General features: G+C 35.3%; 2 protein-coding genes across 5 annotated transcripts in view; one reads left to right on the forward strand and one right to left on the reverse strand.

Annotated features, from left to right (window-relative positions):
- Positions 1 to 17,460, forward strand: part of LOC118279065 (uncharacterized) — a 595,270-nt gene that overhangs the window by 157,248 nt on the left and 420,562 nt on the right. The window lies entirely within an intron of this gene.
- Positions 1 to 17,460, reverse strand: part of LOC118279192 (uncharacterized) — a 63,381-nt gene that overhangs the window by 1,178 nt on the left and 44,743 nt on the right. The gene's annotated exons all lie outside the window — the stretch shown is intronic.

Genomic DNA, 17,460 nt, shown 5'->3' on the forward strand with positions numbered 1-17,460 from the left:
CGCGGAAAAACCCGGGATGCAAAAAACAGGATGTGTTTTCCCAGATTTTCTATGAACGCGGAAAAATCTATTAACACTCGCTAGCGTATAGCGAGTGCTGTGCAAATGAACTTCGGTTTTTTCACAGTTTAGTGCGAAAAATATTGGTATTTTTTTCTGCGATTCATTTCCGAATACATTGACCTTGTAAATATAATATTAATGGCTGCGTTAGTCTTTTAATGTTTCGTAATTAGATGTGTCTGTTTGATGCATGTTTTTTGTTAATTCGCTCGTAAAGTATCCAATGGCGACGCGACATGATGTTAGGCGGAAACGCAAACAATTTTTTTTTATCAAAATTATATTTTGAAATGAGCATGGTAGTTTGTAAGTATAGATTATTTATTTTTATCTGTGCACTTCTTTTTATTTAAGGTTGACTGACTATATGTGATGTGAAACAACACTTGTGTTGTGTTAATTTCGTTGAGTGAGTGAGGTTACTAGAGGTCCAGAATCACCCCCAATTCCAAATTCCCCAACAACCCTTAAATTCCTAATCCTCAAAAGACCGGCATCGCATTTGTAACGCCTCTGGTGTTTCAAGTGTCTATTGGCGGCGGCGATTGCTTATCATCAGGTGACTCGCCTGCTCGTTTACCAGCTTATTTAATTAAAAAATTTTGCTTCGTCGATCAGATACATGAATGTGATGGAAGCTAAAGAAGTATGGAAGGTTCATAGGTGGCATTCTATAGTTTCTGTCTACCCCAAATGGACAAAGTCGTAAGTTAAATAGACTATCTATGTGGCGACACATGACAAGTGACAGATGACAGAAGTCGCACATAGACAATCGACGAGCAAATCAACGGATGACGTCATAAAATCCTACATCGCATATATGAAGTTTACATGCGAATAAATATGAATTGAAAATCCCAACGAATTTGGGCAGAAAGCCCGCCAGGCATGATCACCTCGCCTGGTCGGAGGATCCTCCTTTTCTTAGAAAACTTTACTCTCTGTTCCTTAAATCTATTTATGCATTTTAGAGATTATTTAATACCTATTTGCGTTGCTCCTACCATAAACAAATACAAACAAACAGTAATAAAACCTTAACTGTCACTTAAACCAGAGACAATATTGATACTTTCTAACTAGAGTTGTTATGTCTACTTTCTCGGGCGGCGCCGCGGGTAGGAGCTAGTATAGAGATATTACGACATTACTGCCAATGTCTCGACTCAAGGCCGTGACGTCACTCCCCGGAATTTTAGTATTCATAACTCTGGGTGTGTCGTTTTTTTTTCAGACTAACATAGACAGAGATTATGAGAACAACTTTTTTTTTAGTAACGGGATGTATGAAACTTCTTTATTTAAAATTTGTTCTAAATTTAAAATTGAAATGACGTAAAGTGATTGTTACTTTTAATAATGCGTTTGCCTATCTCACGCTGCAAATATTTTTTTAATACTTCTAGGCTTCTAGATTTAAAACAGGTAATGTTCGTAATACTAATTTAACACATTGAACGCCGTGGTGGTCACCGGTGACCGACGTTAGCGGAGGATTTGCCTTCAACGGTTTTCTATTGGCAGTCAAAGACTTAATTACGGCCTTACAGAAAACCAACGTGAAATAACGCTTACGTTGTGTTTCATTGTGTGAGCGTTGTTTCATTGTGTTTTTTTCATTTCTGTTACCCCCTTCCCAGTTTTTCAATCCCCGATTCCCCAACAACCCTTAAATTCCTAACCTCCAAAAGGCCGACAACGCACTTATAACGCCTCCGATGTCTTGGGTGTCCATGGACGACGGCGATTGCTTACCATCAAGTGATCCGTCTGCTCGTTTACCGGCTTATACCAGAAAAAAATACAAGCGGAAGTTTTTGAACACTGATTAAAATATCAGTTCCTTATAAGTCAATGAACTGGTAAATTAAACAGTTGATTGGATATTACCAAAAAAGTGCATTTAATTACCAAGTTCTAGATGTTTTACTCGACAGTTCCAGAAAAGGAGTGTTATGTGTTTTTGTCTTTAATTAGCGTGTTATGTCAATATTATCTGTGGTTGTATTGTAATGTGTGATGTGTCCAAGGTTCGAAATACTGGCTAGGTCATGGTTACTATTGTTAGTAAACTACTTTAGCTCGTTTAGAAAAGAAACTAAAATTGATACGTGTCGAGTCCGACTCGCACTTGGCCGGTTTTTTTGCCATTTGGCTACGGAACCCTAAAAAGCCGCATCAAAATCCGTTGCGTAGTTTTCAAGATTTAAGCATACAAAGGGACATAGAGACAGAAAAGGCGAACTTTGTTTTTATACTATGTATTGCTGTTTATGTATAACTTAGGTATGTTTTCAATTCGATGTCTGTATCACGTATCGTTCCTAAGTAAACATACGAATGTATAAAGGCATTATAAAAATGCTTAATCTTGATATATTTTCAAAATACTCTAATTAATGATGATGTCATCATAACAGAACACATAAAAAAATGTTTCTACATTTAATTTTTTCAATGAGATTAGAATAACGTAACTTTTTCGATAACAATAGGTCGTATCAAATAACCTATTACATTCGGATAATAATATTTTTTAGAATTTCAGTCTTAACTGTATGTAATAAAGTTGAAAATTGTCTGGATCTGCAGTAACTGCATAAAAAACAAAAGAGATAACACTACGGAAATATTTAGTTTAGGATAATAATTATGTAAAGAAAACAGCTCTACTTAGAAGTAGGAATAGGGCGCGACATGAGCTGTCCCAAAAGTTTGAAATAATTTGGTTAATTTTCAACTTTACTACTAAAATTGTAAGGTTCAAAATCTAGAGAAGTTCAGAAAGGGGGGTAACTGTTGTATGTACACTTGTAACAGTGGCCTGTGACCCTGTTCGTGTTAGGTTACATGTAGTTCAGTGTTGCTCTACTGCATAATCTACACATGTTTGCCTCGAGAGATAGTTACTCTGTGATTGTATCTATCTCAACCGATTTTAGTCTGTTCCTCTTACGTCATACAATTCTTTGTTAGTTAGTAGAGCAGTTTTCCATGGCGAACTATTTAATGTTCGATTTATAAAATTTGGTGCGAAAAACATAATTTTCTTTTTCCGTTTCTAATTCTAATACTTGTTTTTTTTTGTATTGTTTTTAAACTAACTTTTTTGGGGTAATAGGAAATCAAAAACATTACAAAATCATAATATTATATCTAAATAATAGGTGTGGTTATAGCAGTACCTACACCAAATAGGCCTGTAGATATATTATTGTTTCACAGAAGCCAAATTACACCGTAATTACCGCATTTATTAATGGTCCGTAAACTTGAAAGAACACAGACTACTAAATCCAAAGGTGACTCATTCCAAAACGTTTGGTTATCTTGTACATAGACACTTATATTCGGATATTTGTGACTATAAATATTTACTGACTACTCCATTGGTCGAGAGTTTGCCAGTGCGGCTACCGGACAAGGGATCTCGGATTCGATTCCCGGGTCGGGCAAAGTATTGCTAGGCTTATTTCGGTTTTTCGAAAAAAATCTCAGTAGCAGCACGGAGTCTGGAATTGTGCCCAGTAAATATGGCAATAAGCTCACCCCCTATTACATGGGACGTATAACATAAATGGTGAAAAGTGGGTGTACATTGTATAGCGGCATTACGTGCCGTAATGTGCACCTCTACCTACCACTTCGAGGATAAAAGGCGTGACGTTGTTGTTCTTCTAAATATTCACCTATAGGTTAGCGGTATTTAACAGAAATGTTAATGATCGTAAACGCCAATCTCAATAAGTTTACGATGACAAAAAGTATCTAGTAACAGCCGCCGGCATGTGCCTTAACAAATAAATATGAAACAGACATGAATTATGTTGCTATTTGAAATTCCATCGCCTCTACCAAGGCTGGGATGACGAAATACCATGAATATAATGAACGGTGGGTACAGGCAAACAATGATAATACCATTTCTTTATTTAGATACATTTCAAGGTCATTTTCAGAATACTACATGAAAAAAATCTAATAGGTATTTTTTTTTTTTTGAGGGGGAAGTCATAAAATAACTTCTCTCACCCTGGGCGAAGGCAGAGGGAGTATCAGACTCTTACTGACTAAAAACCACCCCGTTCCTACTCCTGCTTTTCGAACCAGAGCCCCGGTAAACCCGTTAGGTAGTCCGCAACACCGGATCAGGCATTAGCCCTACTGGGCCCCATTTGTGGTGGTCTGAATTTGAGGCGCGCGCGTAACGCGACGTGCCGCAGACTGCCGGTAGCTTGGATTTCTCCTGTTACTGGTGGGCTAACTGCTTTTTATATTATCAAATGTTTTTTCGAATTACATTATATTTAAAAATATACTAAACAAGTATCACAAAATTAAATAAATAAATGAATGTAAGAGAAAACATACGTAACACTTTTTCCGACTGCTTTTTCGAATTAAAATAAAACAATATAAAGTTACCAAAATAACTAATGATCACCAAATTCACTAAACAAATTGTGGAAACATAATAATTTGTGTAAAACAACTTGCTTGATAGAAACACACACTCGCAACAAAATAATATGACAATGAAAACGGTACGTACCAATATATTCGTACGTAATAATATTACCATAACCAATTCAAGAACATTTACATTCTTGTTGCTACACAGAATGTAAACAAAATCAGCGTTCCAAATTTAAAATTCCCGCGCGATTGTAATGTAACGTAAATGCTGCTTTTTTATCTGTGATGTTTTTATTTTTTAACTTTCATTGTTTGAATGGAGTATGGCTGAAAAATTAGGAGAATTTTTTAAATGTTTTATCTGTAAAAATTATGCAAGGATTTTCCAATGCGATATTTAAGCCTTAAAACTAAATCTATTTCTCTAGTCTAATTATTAATTTAATTGCTACAATTTTTAAATATGTGTAAATTACTACAACTTAAACTAAAATAAAGAAAAAAATATTAATTAATTGATTTCTGTACATTATACTATTGTACATTTATAAATTGCACTCGAAAGAAATCGCAGACAAAAATAATAAAAGTGAAAAAAAAGAACCGTTGTTGTCTTCAATTTGAAAATTAAAACATTCATGACATAAAATAAATTTATGACTTAACAAGCTCAACCAATCAAAATGATATAAAACACGGTGTCAAAGTTAATATTATTCAATGGAAATGTCACAACATTGTTGAAGCCATTCATTTGTCGTTTGTAGCATAGACATGAATGATGATTTGAAATCCAGTTTGTAATCGTGTTTTACTGTTAATTTGTGAATAGAGCACATTTTGGTCATAGATAACAGACGCTAGAATGTCAAGCTGACATGAACTGTCACTTTAATAAATTGACTCCTTACTATTTTGTCAAAAATATAAAAATAGGTCCGGTTTTCCTTCCTAAAATAAGTTCGCTATACCTCCTGAACGCACGCATTTTGCATTCGTTGGAAAGGTCTCGGGCTCCGTGAGGTTTATAACAAAGAAAATTCTAGAAAAATCAAGCGAAAAGCAGGAAAACAGGGAAAATTATCATTGGCGAAACGGAGTTTGCCGGGTTTGTGTGACTAAGGTGACAAACAAATAAAAAATATCAAAGTTAATTTAGCATTAAGCTGATAATATTAGTTGAGTTGTCCATTTAATTATGTACCTATGTAAACATATTATTACGTGTTCCGAATCCTGAGTTATTCAACCATAAAATTCAATGTCATGTTAAAACATTCACGCGCGTTCCAAACCATTTGTAATCGCCTATGACGTCAGATTTATGACCATAGATTAGCTGTGTTTTCTTTTACCATAGATAATTTGTGTATAAGGAAGTTTTTAGTTTGCAATTTTAAATTGTTATGAGAATATTTGTGGGTAATATCGCATTTTAGTAAATTAATGTAAAATCCATAAATTCTTTTCAGTCACTTATGGGTCACATGAAATAAGGTAAGCCTATTGACACACATTCGGCCATAAGTGTATAGAGCGAAGCCGCTGGCACTAGCTAGTAGGTTAGGTAAATTATATCCCGACTCCCCCAGCCACTTTCGTATTTTTGGTACGATTAGTTTTTGAAAAACGGAACTTATGTAACATAAAAATTTACTAAAATCACAGTTTATTCACGTAAATAAATGGAGAAAAACTCTACTAGTTTTGAGTCACAGAGGGGCTCTTCATCATGGGCAGCATATTCAAAACTAGTAGAGATTTTCTCCATTAATTTACGTGAGTAAATCGTGATTTTTAGTTAATTTAGTATGTCTCACGATAGTTATCATAAAAATATAACATACAATTTGTAGTAATAGGTAGTTTTTCCTACCCAAAGATAAAACTAAGACCAGACAATCAAATTGAGTAATCTAAACCGACATTCTAATTATAAGAGGATAATGATTCTCAAGTGTTTGGCAGGACATGTGTTCATCTATGATGAATGAGCCATTATAATGTACGGGCTGCACATCATGCTATCCTAGCCGTCTAATCTCTTTGATAGATTTTCAGCCTTATACTTTGGTAATAGGGTTGAAAGTGTATTAAATAATTTTGATTGATTGGTATACTTTTGATGTGGTAGAGTTTTTATTTGTACAACAGTGCGATTTGATTGTTTGCGTGTTTATTTATTTGCATGGCATAAACTTCGAAACTACCTGGACCGATTTGAAAAAATCTTTTACCATTACAAAGCTTAGTTTTCAGGGAGTAACATATGATACAGTTTATCCCAATATTCCTATAGAATTGAGACCTATTTAGAAGAAATCTTCTGAATACCACACAGACGAAGCCGGAGGTAGAAAGCTAGTGCAATTAAAATCACATGTGTTTAAAACGAAGGTGAATGGTTAGCTTAGGCCCAGTACAGACCAGCGGAGGCGCGTCAAACATACTAAGAAAAAAATGTTTTAAATTGATTTATTCCGCCGGTGAACACCGGGCCTTAGAAGAAGTAGATTTATCATGATTGCGAGTTACAGAAATAGTTTTTCAAATGTGTACGAGATGTTGCTTTGTACATAAATATTTGTCTGCTATGTGAAGGTCATTGTCAATCCGCAGGTGTTTTGTTTCATTCTATTGATGTATGAACAGCTGTGACATTCATTAAAGAATTTGTGTAGTGTTACTGGGCTTGTGATCGCTAACTTAGCTGTTAAACCTCGTGTTTGAATATTAGGCCAAAAAAAAAAAAATGTTTATGGCAATATTGGTGGAATAATTCTAAGGTTTTTTTTGAGGGGCAAATATCATCCGTTAATTTCTCCCGCGTTGGCTGAGGCGATAAGGAGTGTTAGACTGTAACTGATTAAACACTACTCTGTTCGACTCCTGCTTCGAGCCGGAGCTTTGGTATCCCGCTAGGTCGTCTGCAGCTCCGGAATTGAAAGGAGTCTGGTAATGGTGTCAGATGTATGGTAGATTAAAGATTTGATTGATATCCAAAGCATACCTAAATTACAGCAAAAACTAGTGAGCATCATGATGTTGACAATATCCTTATAACATAGTAAGTAATGCCGTGGTGGCCTGGAGGTTTCCGCTTCTGATGCATGACGGTGCGGATCCGAAACCTACCAACTGCAATGTACCGATGTGACTTTTTCCGAGTTATATGTGTTTCCTAAAATTATTTAGACACGACTGAAGGAAAATATCGTGAAGAAACCTGGGCTTATAAATTCGGACATTCTTCTGATTCTGGTGATTAATGCTCAAACCTCTCCGTGTGAAGAGGCTTTTGGTCAGCAGTGGCCATTTAAAGGCTGTTGATGTGATAGTAAGCGATTTATAGTTTTAATACGTTCTATACAAGAATTAGAAAGTGGAGCGATTGATACAGTAATGCATTACTTACCTACTGTATTAGTTAGATATAGATATTATAAAGATACAACAATACCGGTTTCCATTGAATAGACCACGCTACGGTGCGGAGGTTTAATTAAAATAATTAACTTAGATATGCTTTTGATACTTAATTGGTCGGTCGGAATAATAGCGGAGAAAGCTAAGGTAAGTACCTTGGGCCCTTTCGCGATTGGCAGTGGAGATACAAAGGTTGGTAGCCAAACGCAGACTTATCAACGTTAAAAAAAGGCCAAGCAGGTAGGTGAGACTGGAAGAAGACATACCTAAGTACATTATTAGATGTCAGGCAGATTATAATGATAATGACATAGTTACAAATCAGATGGGGCCCAGTAGGGCATATGCCTGATCCGGAGCTGCGGACTACCTAGCGGGTTACCGGGACTCCAGCTTGAAAAGCAGGAGTAGGATCCCGGTGGATTTTTGTCAGTAAGTGTCTGGGACTCCCTCTCGCCTCGCCCAAAGAGGGAGCAGTAATTGGATGAGTTTCTCCCCCAAAAAAAGTTACACACAAATAATATAATTATCATCTCACATTATAATATAGGCATTTCAATCATGACTGAACATCAGTTTTCTCATAAGAACTAAAAGATTCGTGTCTATATGTTCCGTAAATCAAAATTATAACGCAAAGTTACGTTATTTCGAGAAGTTTAACAACATCTGCGCATATTTCACATCAATATACCACATGACAGTAAATCAATTTATATTTGGAGACGCGAAGCAGACGACATAACTAACTGAGTTGTAACAGTGATTTTTTTTTGCAAGCCCATTGCTAAATGTGAAAGTAGTTGGCATAGTCTCAATATTAGTTGAATATAGTGGCGCCAAAACTATCATAAATTATAGAGCCGTAACGCCACAGACTATATTCATGTTCAAATCATAGACAACACATAATGCAAGAAAAAGTTTTGAGTGTAAAGTTTTTGATTTTTTTAAAGATCAAAGTCAAAGTCAAATTTCGAAAATTATTTATTTCAAATAGACCAGGAACGCACTTTTGAACGTCAAAGTTAATTGTTGTGCGGGACAATTAGGCTCAATACATCACTAATAGAATTCCGAATATGTAGTGCTTAACAAAAAAATAATTAAATTGAAACTAAGAAATATATTTATAGCATTCTAATGAACGTAAAATAAATTAGAACGAATACAAACAGAAGAAAGATGGCTCCAGATCAATAAACCTATTATTAAAATGATAAACAAATACATCAATAAATAACATCTGGCCATAAAGATGTCAAAACCATAAACATTACATTTGATGATTCTATTTTTGAATTTTTGTTTGGACGCCACTTCCGGACCTGTGCGTTAGCAAACCGAACGGTAGATGGAAAATATGTCAAAAGGTTATGACGTGGGGTTTAAGGTACGCGCCCAGAGGCCCGTATCTTACGCATCGCGTGCTACGGATTTTAGTTTGTCTCGTATAGAAACTCATACAACTGATTCGCACGCCACTGAAACAACGAGAGAAAGAAACCAGAAAAGAGTGACGACAAAGAAAGGAGTAATAAGTAATTTAAGGAAGATGTGCTTGTTTCCAGCTAAGTAGTTAAAATTTATACTATAACTAACTGTCCAGTACATAGTATTTTATCTCACTATTTCTCGATAACAGTTTGCATTCGTTTGCAATGAGATAACCGCGAGATAATGAATAATTTCCGTATTTTGATAAAACTTGTAGGCCTATCTATATAATATGTACAATGTAAACATTAATGTCGTAATATTTTCTATGTCTTGCAGTTAGCTATTTTTTAAGGGGGAAATCATCCAATGAATTTTCCCGCCTTGGGTGAGGTGAGAGGGAATGTCAGACTCTTACTGGCTAAAACCACCCAGATCCTTCTCCTACTTTAAGCTGAGGCCCGATAACTTGTTAACTCTGGAACAGGTATCAGCACTCTTGGGCCCTAAACCACTTAGGATCAATGCGCCAAACCACCACTTACGCCATTCGCAGAACCGCGCTTAGCATGCCGCCGCTCTAGGCATGTTTGCCTAATGTGTCTTTGGGATAATACGGCTCTGAATCTATCCCTTCTGATGCGTAATTATTACAACACAGATCATCCTCTGCCTTTCATTAAAGCATCTATCAAATTCAACACTCGTTATGTCACATCGTTTTTCCGGATTAACCACCTTGAATATTATACCAGCAAAAAACAAAACGTGACATAATATTTTATAGCTGTTTTTGTTATTATATCTCTAGTATCGGTTACTCGATTTGTATAACATATTCTGTTACAAATTACCACATAGTTGCTAATTGCAAAGTAACCTTCATTGGAAGACGATATAACTCCGTAATTTACCGGAACATATTATTTATTGTTTGTTTAATACATAGTTTCATGTCTGTCATTGTTTTAAAATGCATTGCCATTAGTGAGTAACTTAGTATGCATTCTAAAACATTATTGTCTATCTGTATAATTGTGACTACTAATGCTGAATCACAGTCACACATTCACAGCCTATAAGTGGCCAATGCTGACACAAGGCTTCTCACACGGAGAAGGTTTGAGCATTAATCACTGCGTTTGCTCAATGCGGGTTGGCGATTTCATACTTATAATTAGAAATTACAAGCCCAAGTTTCCTTACAATCACGATTAAATATGCTTAGAAAGTACATATAGGTAATTCGGAAAAAGTCACATTGGTATGTGCCATTGGTAGGTTTAAAACCTGCACCTTCATGCATGAGAAGCAGGCCGATCAGGCATCTTAAACCACAACGTAAACTGAATATAACGCTTAAAAACATTTATATTCTTGTCACCGTTTTTACGATACGAAAAAATATACCTACTTATCTACGCAAATTGTTCACTCATTACTCGCGATGCATTTACATTGCGCGAGGTATTTCGTGCGCAGCTGTTTTTATAAATATTTACTACGGTACGAGATGAATTCACGTAATTTTTTTATTGTAAAATTGTATTTTTATTGTAACTTTCGTGAGACATACTAAATTAATTATTATGTTATCGGCTTACTCACGTAACTGTTTGACGACGAGTCGGCTAGTTTCAAGCCATGCTAGAGGCTCATATTAATGTTATACATATTTTTTTCGGACAAGGGGTCTGGAATTGTGTCCAGTGTATAGCAATAAGCTCACCCCCTATTACATGAGACTTATAACACAAATCGACACCAGCAATTTATACTGCGCTAACTCAAAAAGCGTACTTTACTGTAGAGGCGTTTAAAGGGAAAAACGTGATAACTTTTACATTAATTAAGATACTTTTTTGAAATTTGGTATGCTTAATATTTAATTTATTCATTGTAAAGTCATATTTATATTTCCTTAATTATTTCTATTTTTTGATTTAGCGGGTTAGCCTTATATAAACGTAATTCATCAAAAATAGGTTACATCTTATACACGTCTAACTTATGTTAGCGTAGTGTATACGGGACGTCGTAGTGCATGATCAATCATCTGGTGCATATGCCAATATTTTATAAAGAACATGCACTTCTTACAAAAGAATAGTCAACGTACCATTAATAAACTAATTAATACGTTAACACATAAATATTTACTATGTAAAAGTCGCTAACGTTCATTTTACAAACGAACAAGTATACACACGAACGCACTAAACTACGCTAATATGAGTTACTGCAGTGTTGCACGGACTTTGACCAAAGTGATCCTTGCGCACACTCCGCTAATAATAGTTGGCGTAATATAAATGGAGTGATTTCAAAAAGTACCTTTACTTAGCGTTTTATAAGATTTGTAACTTTCTTATTTTTGCATATTTCTTCTCAATTTCTTTATGACGCATGTAAACACACATTTTAAGCAACTTGGCATAAAAAAGTTTTTTCCAAATTTCGAGTTAGCGTAATATAAATTGCTGGTGTCGAAATGGTCAAAAGTTGATGTAGATTGTATAGCGGCATTACGTGCCGTAATGTGCATAATCTCCCTACCCATTCGGAGATAAAAGGCGTGGCGTTGCATAATATGATAAGTTACCAACATAAATACATTTAGGGACAAAATACGTAAAAAAAAAACCGCAAAGAAGTTTCAATTTAGCTTACCATGGAATACTAACGGGATTTTTTGTAATACTGTGCAAAAACATATGACAAAAAATTGCGACGGTACTGTTAAAAAGTACCTTTAACAGTGAACGGTGAATCATTCGCAAAAAATATTTATTATTGTAATAGTACTTTGTGAATAATTCTCAAAAAAAAAAACTGGGCCGAGTGCGTCCTCGGGTTTTACGCAACGTAGGGTTCCGTACAACTAAACCGTAACCGTAAGTTTACCCCTTACAAGCTGCGGACTACTTAGCATGTTACCGGGGCTCCGGCTGAAAAAGCAGGAGTAGGAACGGGGTGGTTATTAGACAATAAGAGTCTTAAACTCCCTCTCACCTCGCCCAAGGCGGGAGAAGTGTGGAAAATCATCCAATGATTTTCCACCCTTAAAAACGCTAACCCTTTACAAGTACTGTTAAGGGTCACTTTATACATAGACCAGCTGCTTCCACGCGGTTTCACCCATTCGGTTTGGTTCAAATCGGATCAGTAGTTCTGGAGATTAGCACGTTCAAACAAACATTAACAACAGGTTGATGAAAACGTACATATGTAATTAAATACCTTTTACTTTTAGACTACGGAGCCTTAAATACGAAGAACCATATTAATATAAAAAAAAAACTTAATCTTTTTACTAGGAAACGTTTTTATTCTAAAAAAGTATTTGGTTAAAAATCGATGGTGTAGAATTCGTTTCGTTGGAACGGAAGCGTGGTTCTTGGAAGTGTGCTAGTTGCTTTGCTCACCAGTTTACCATGGTCTCGCTTTATATGGTGTTTAAGCACATTCAAAGATCAATTTATATTGGTTTTGCATAGTTTCATATGTAGCCGGTAACTGATATCAGATGGCCTATTGGGGCTAAGAATGAATCATATACATACAGCACATACATGTGTTACTGATGAAATGTTTTCTGAAGAAACTAGTTACCTACTACGATCCTGACTTTGTTTTTTGGATGACGGGGGGCAACCTTCGAAAGGCGCCTAGCTTTCTGGGGATAAAAGACTAGGGAATGTTTACCTCACTAAAACCACCCTGGTGGCCATCCTCAGCACATGTAAGGGGCATCGGGTCTTCAATTAGACCTGCTCCGGAGCAAAACCTGTACAGCACATCCTTGGAAGACGTGAATCTCCTTTGAGCCTCGCTATGCAAGCTGCCGGCAGCACATAACCACTGTGCTACCGTCTTCCCTGAAGTCACTGGGTGGATACCTAGAGTCCCCAATCTATGCAACCGTGGCCCCAAAGGTCATGTAGCTAGTGCAGGCGGGATTTCAGCGTGTTAGGCGTCAAGGCAAAAATTAGTTTTCATTCTTCTGATCTTTTCTCACAATGCAGTCATTATATGCATTCTTGGAGTGTATCCAATGTAAATAAAATTTCGGTTGAGTAACCAACAATTGTCGGTAACAACAATACCGATAATATATCGGGGTAAATCCCCACTTATTGCCCACACGTTGCATGTAGACTGCTCAAAGAGAATGATGAAGTATGTACACAGAACATAAAACGTAGATAGTTAATAAAGAAACAAACTTTATTTTTGGATTAGTCGGGATGCCAACAATCCATTTTTAACCGACTTTATATCAAAGTCAAAGCCAAAATTATTAATTTCAAATAGACCGGGAAAGCACTTTTGAACGCTAAAGTAAATGTTACAATATTAAAAAATACTAAAATCTGTATGTCGGTCAGTCCTCTAGAGAAGCTATTTGCTCGTACCAAAATGTAGATTCCTATTAAGAAGAACAAGTAAGAAACTACATAGGTTACTCTTTTTCAATCAGGTTTACAATACAACTCTTAGTTACATTGTTTCGTTGGTTCAAGTATGTGAGAAGCAGAAGAAAGTAACACCAATATCCAGTCAAAGGGATAGGAAAAAATAATAACCTAAGATGAAATACGTAAACCATAAAACGTAAATAGTTAATAAAACCTTTATTTTTGCATTAGTCGGGATGCCAAAAATCCATTTTTAACCGATTTCATGTACTAAGGAACTCCTACTATTTATATTTAGTACTAGTCTGCTATTAAGCTAGTAAGCAAATCTACAGACGATTATCGAGACTAGCCCTAAGTCTGGAATGAAGAGCCATAGTATAAATAGTGTAGCCATAAAATCGTTGAAGCATATCGTAATGATAGAGATGCATGGATTCCTGACTGAGCCCGGTCATCGCCCGCGCCCAGTAACACGGACTCATTCTGTGGATACATGAATAAGATCAGATCACCACAATGCATGTTTATTGCTTTGAATTCCTGGTTTTTGTTCAGGTCAATGGGTTAATCTGCATATACTGTGTGGGTTTGTTAGCTGAGTTTTTGCAGATGTAATTACTGAGTTTCTGGACTGTTGGGTACTAAGTATTATTGCCAATTGAATTGCTTTATATGCAACGTCACGCCTTTTATCCACGAAGCCAGAGGTGCATATTACGCACGTAATCAAAAGTTAGACTTTTCACCAAATTGTTTTATAAGTCCCAGGTGGTGAGCCTATTGTCATATACCGGACACATTTTTAGATTCCGTGCTACTACTGAGAAATTTTCATTAATACTTTGCCCGACACGGGAAATGAACTCGAGACCCCTTGCTCGGCAGTCGCAATTGCGACCACTCAACCAACGAGGCAGTCCTTTTATAGTGAGTGTTTGGGCACTATATCACCTGTTGATAGGTAAGCAATGATGCAGCCTACTATGGAGCAACCTATTCACTCGGGCCTTGAAAACGCCCAGGGGGTAGGCCCCCCTACTCTAATTCAACGAAAAACGAAATTTCGTCCGAAACTTCGCATATTTCGTACTACAATTCTATTTATTGCGAACTTTCGTGAACAAAAAAGAACGAATAAAATGAAGATAAATAAATAGGGTTTGGATATGAAATTAAAAATAAAACGTAATTTTAAGTAATTTTATTAGTAAATCAATAAAACCTACGGCCGAAGATTAAACGAAACTTCGGAGTGAAAGCACCCAGGTTATACGCAGACTCTGGCATAGAATACCAATCTATAGCGGTTTGAACAAGGAAACAATTTTTTTGGTGTCTGGAAATCCCAGTTGTTAAACGATGTCTGGAATTGGATCCAATGCCAGAAGCGTGATTAATGCATGGTGGTACGATACGATTCATGTTGATACATGAACCAAATTAATAATTTCTTGGAAGATAGTTTCAACGAAATTGTCACTACAAGCTTCGACAGTGAAGTTTGGCAACTAGCCCATATTGATTATTATGTTCAAGTTATATAGGTAGGTACATACTGTTAGTATTCTGCGAGTGAGTCTCTTTATGCAGTGCGAGCTTATACGTTGTAATGTGCACATAATTATCAAAATAAGGAAATCAGATAGTTTTTTGAGGAATTAACACCCCCGTAGGTGTGATTTAAATAAAAATTTTAAATAATTTAATTTTCTATTCCACGAAGCACACCTACGAATATAACTCTCATAGTCTGGGGACTAGGAAATAAAATGTTTTATGTAATCGTAAAAATTCTCAATAATACGAACCCATTACGAAAAAAATATAAACAGATTTTTTTTTTCAAAGATAAAAATAACAGATACAATTACTCATTCAGATATTTGCATATTATAATATCACACAACACCTATTACAGTAAGTCCATTGTTTAACAACAAAACGGGAAACGTTATGTTTTGTAATTAATGTAACAACATTTAACTTTACAATGTCCATTAAATGATAAACTCTGATAATATACATAAATGAATGAATAAACTAAAAATAGGGCTGTACCTAATGGTAACTGTTTTACTTACTACTTATTATAAACAAGCAATGCTTTAACGAACTCAGTAGATAGAGCTACCGTTATTTATAACGTTATTTTTTTGTAACAACTATTTATAATGTAGTTATAAAAAGATGTTACGTAAAAACTGATACTTTGATTGACGTATTAAATAAAGTTTTTGTTTTTTGCAACAAAATGAAGCCAAAGTCAATATCAGAATTATTTCAAATAGACTAGGAAATCACTTTAGAACGACAAAATAAGAAGTTTGCAATGTTTCTAATTCTATTTTTTTTTTATTGAAAATTTTAAATTGTTTTGTGCATGAATGTTATTATTGAATGTAAGCAAAATAAAATATGAAATTTTATACAAATATTTTAGAAAAAGAAAACAAATAATTCGAAGCTCTTAATTCGAATTTCATTTTTACGAAAGCATTATGCCAATGTTCATTGCCAACCGTACGATCGATTTAAAAAAACATTGACATTTAAAATATTAAAAACGTAAATCAAATATCGAATTTTGATTTAAAAGCCACCATATTGATTCACGTTCATTTAATTTAAATATTTACGTACGTTCCACTATTTATTTGAACTTGGCCTCTTTCTGTACGAAACGAAATGTTTATTTTAATGGAACCGTGTTCCAACTGAATAATTACTTCATATAATTTTAACGATGTGTGTAGTTATGTTTATATCTTAGTTTAGTTTACTCAGTTTAGGTTCAAATAACTAGGTCGGTAGCAAACTTGTGATCTTTCGAATAGATAATAATAAATTGACAGATGTGTCATTTGAGTTTGACGTAAGTTGTTGTCTTTGAAGTTAGAAGAATGATTAGGCAAAGATATTCTTGCATACAGCCTTAATTTACTGTTTAATAATACATAGATTTTTTTTCTATTCTTTATATAAAACGTTGCCCTACAACTAGGATTTTCTCCAGTATCGTGGGTACGTTTACAAACACAAGTTCACATACACATGACACCCAGACCCGAAACAACAATTTGTGGATCACACAAAGAGTTGTGCCGTGCGGGAACCCGCTACACGAACCGTGCAGTCTTTTGGTGGTGGTTTTTATGAAAACAAAAAATAATGATGAAATTAATATACGTGTTTTAAATTGGCAATGCACTAATTATCAATCATAAGCCACTTCTGCAAATTTCAAGTGCAATTCAATTAAAATCTAGACCGAAAATTTTGGCGCTAAACATTTAGCTACCATTTAACCTTACAGTCAGCCTTGACAACGAATAATGACGAATATGTCGTAATTAACGCGTTAATTACATAGAAACCAGTTTCTATTCATTTAATCATCGACTGATGAACCGCACAAATAGCTGTGGCGTCATTTCTAGTGTTGTGTACGAAAACATCCATAAAGTGGGGCGTTCGTTCACTTATTTCACTTAATCTGTTTGACAGCTCGCGAAATTGACAAATAAACTTCAATTAATTGAAGTTTAAAATAGACTTTTCTAATTGATCTGTTATTTTTCAGTAGATATAATAAATAGTTTGCACACGGACTTAAACGTTGTTATATTATGTAACTGATATTTTTTTTTTGGTTGGTTGGTTACCGGGGCTCCGGATCGAAGAGCAGGAATAGGAA

Source organism: Spodoptera frugiperda, chromosome 14 (genome assembly GCF_023101765.2).
Source record: "Spodoptera frugiperda isolate SF20-4 chromosome 14, AGI-APGP_CSIRO_Sfru_2.0, whole genome shotgun sequence".
In the NCBI taxonomy this organism is placed as follows: Eukaryota; Metazoa; Arthropoda; class Insecta; order Lepidoptera; family Noctuidae; genus Spodoptera; species Spodoptera frugiperda.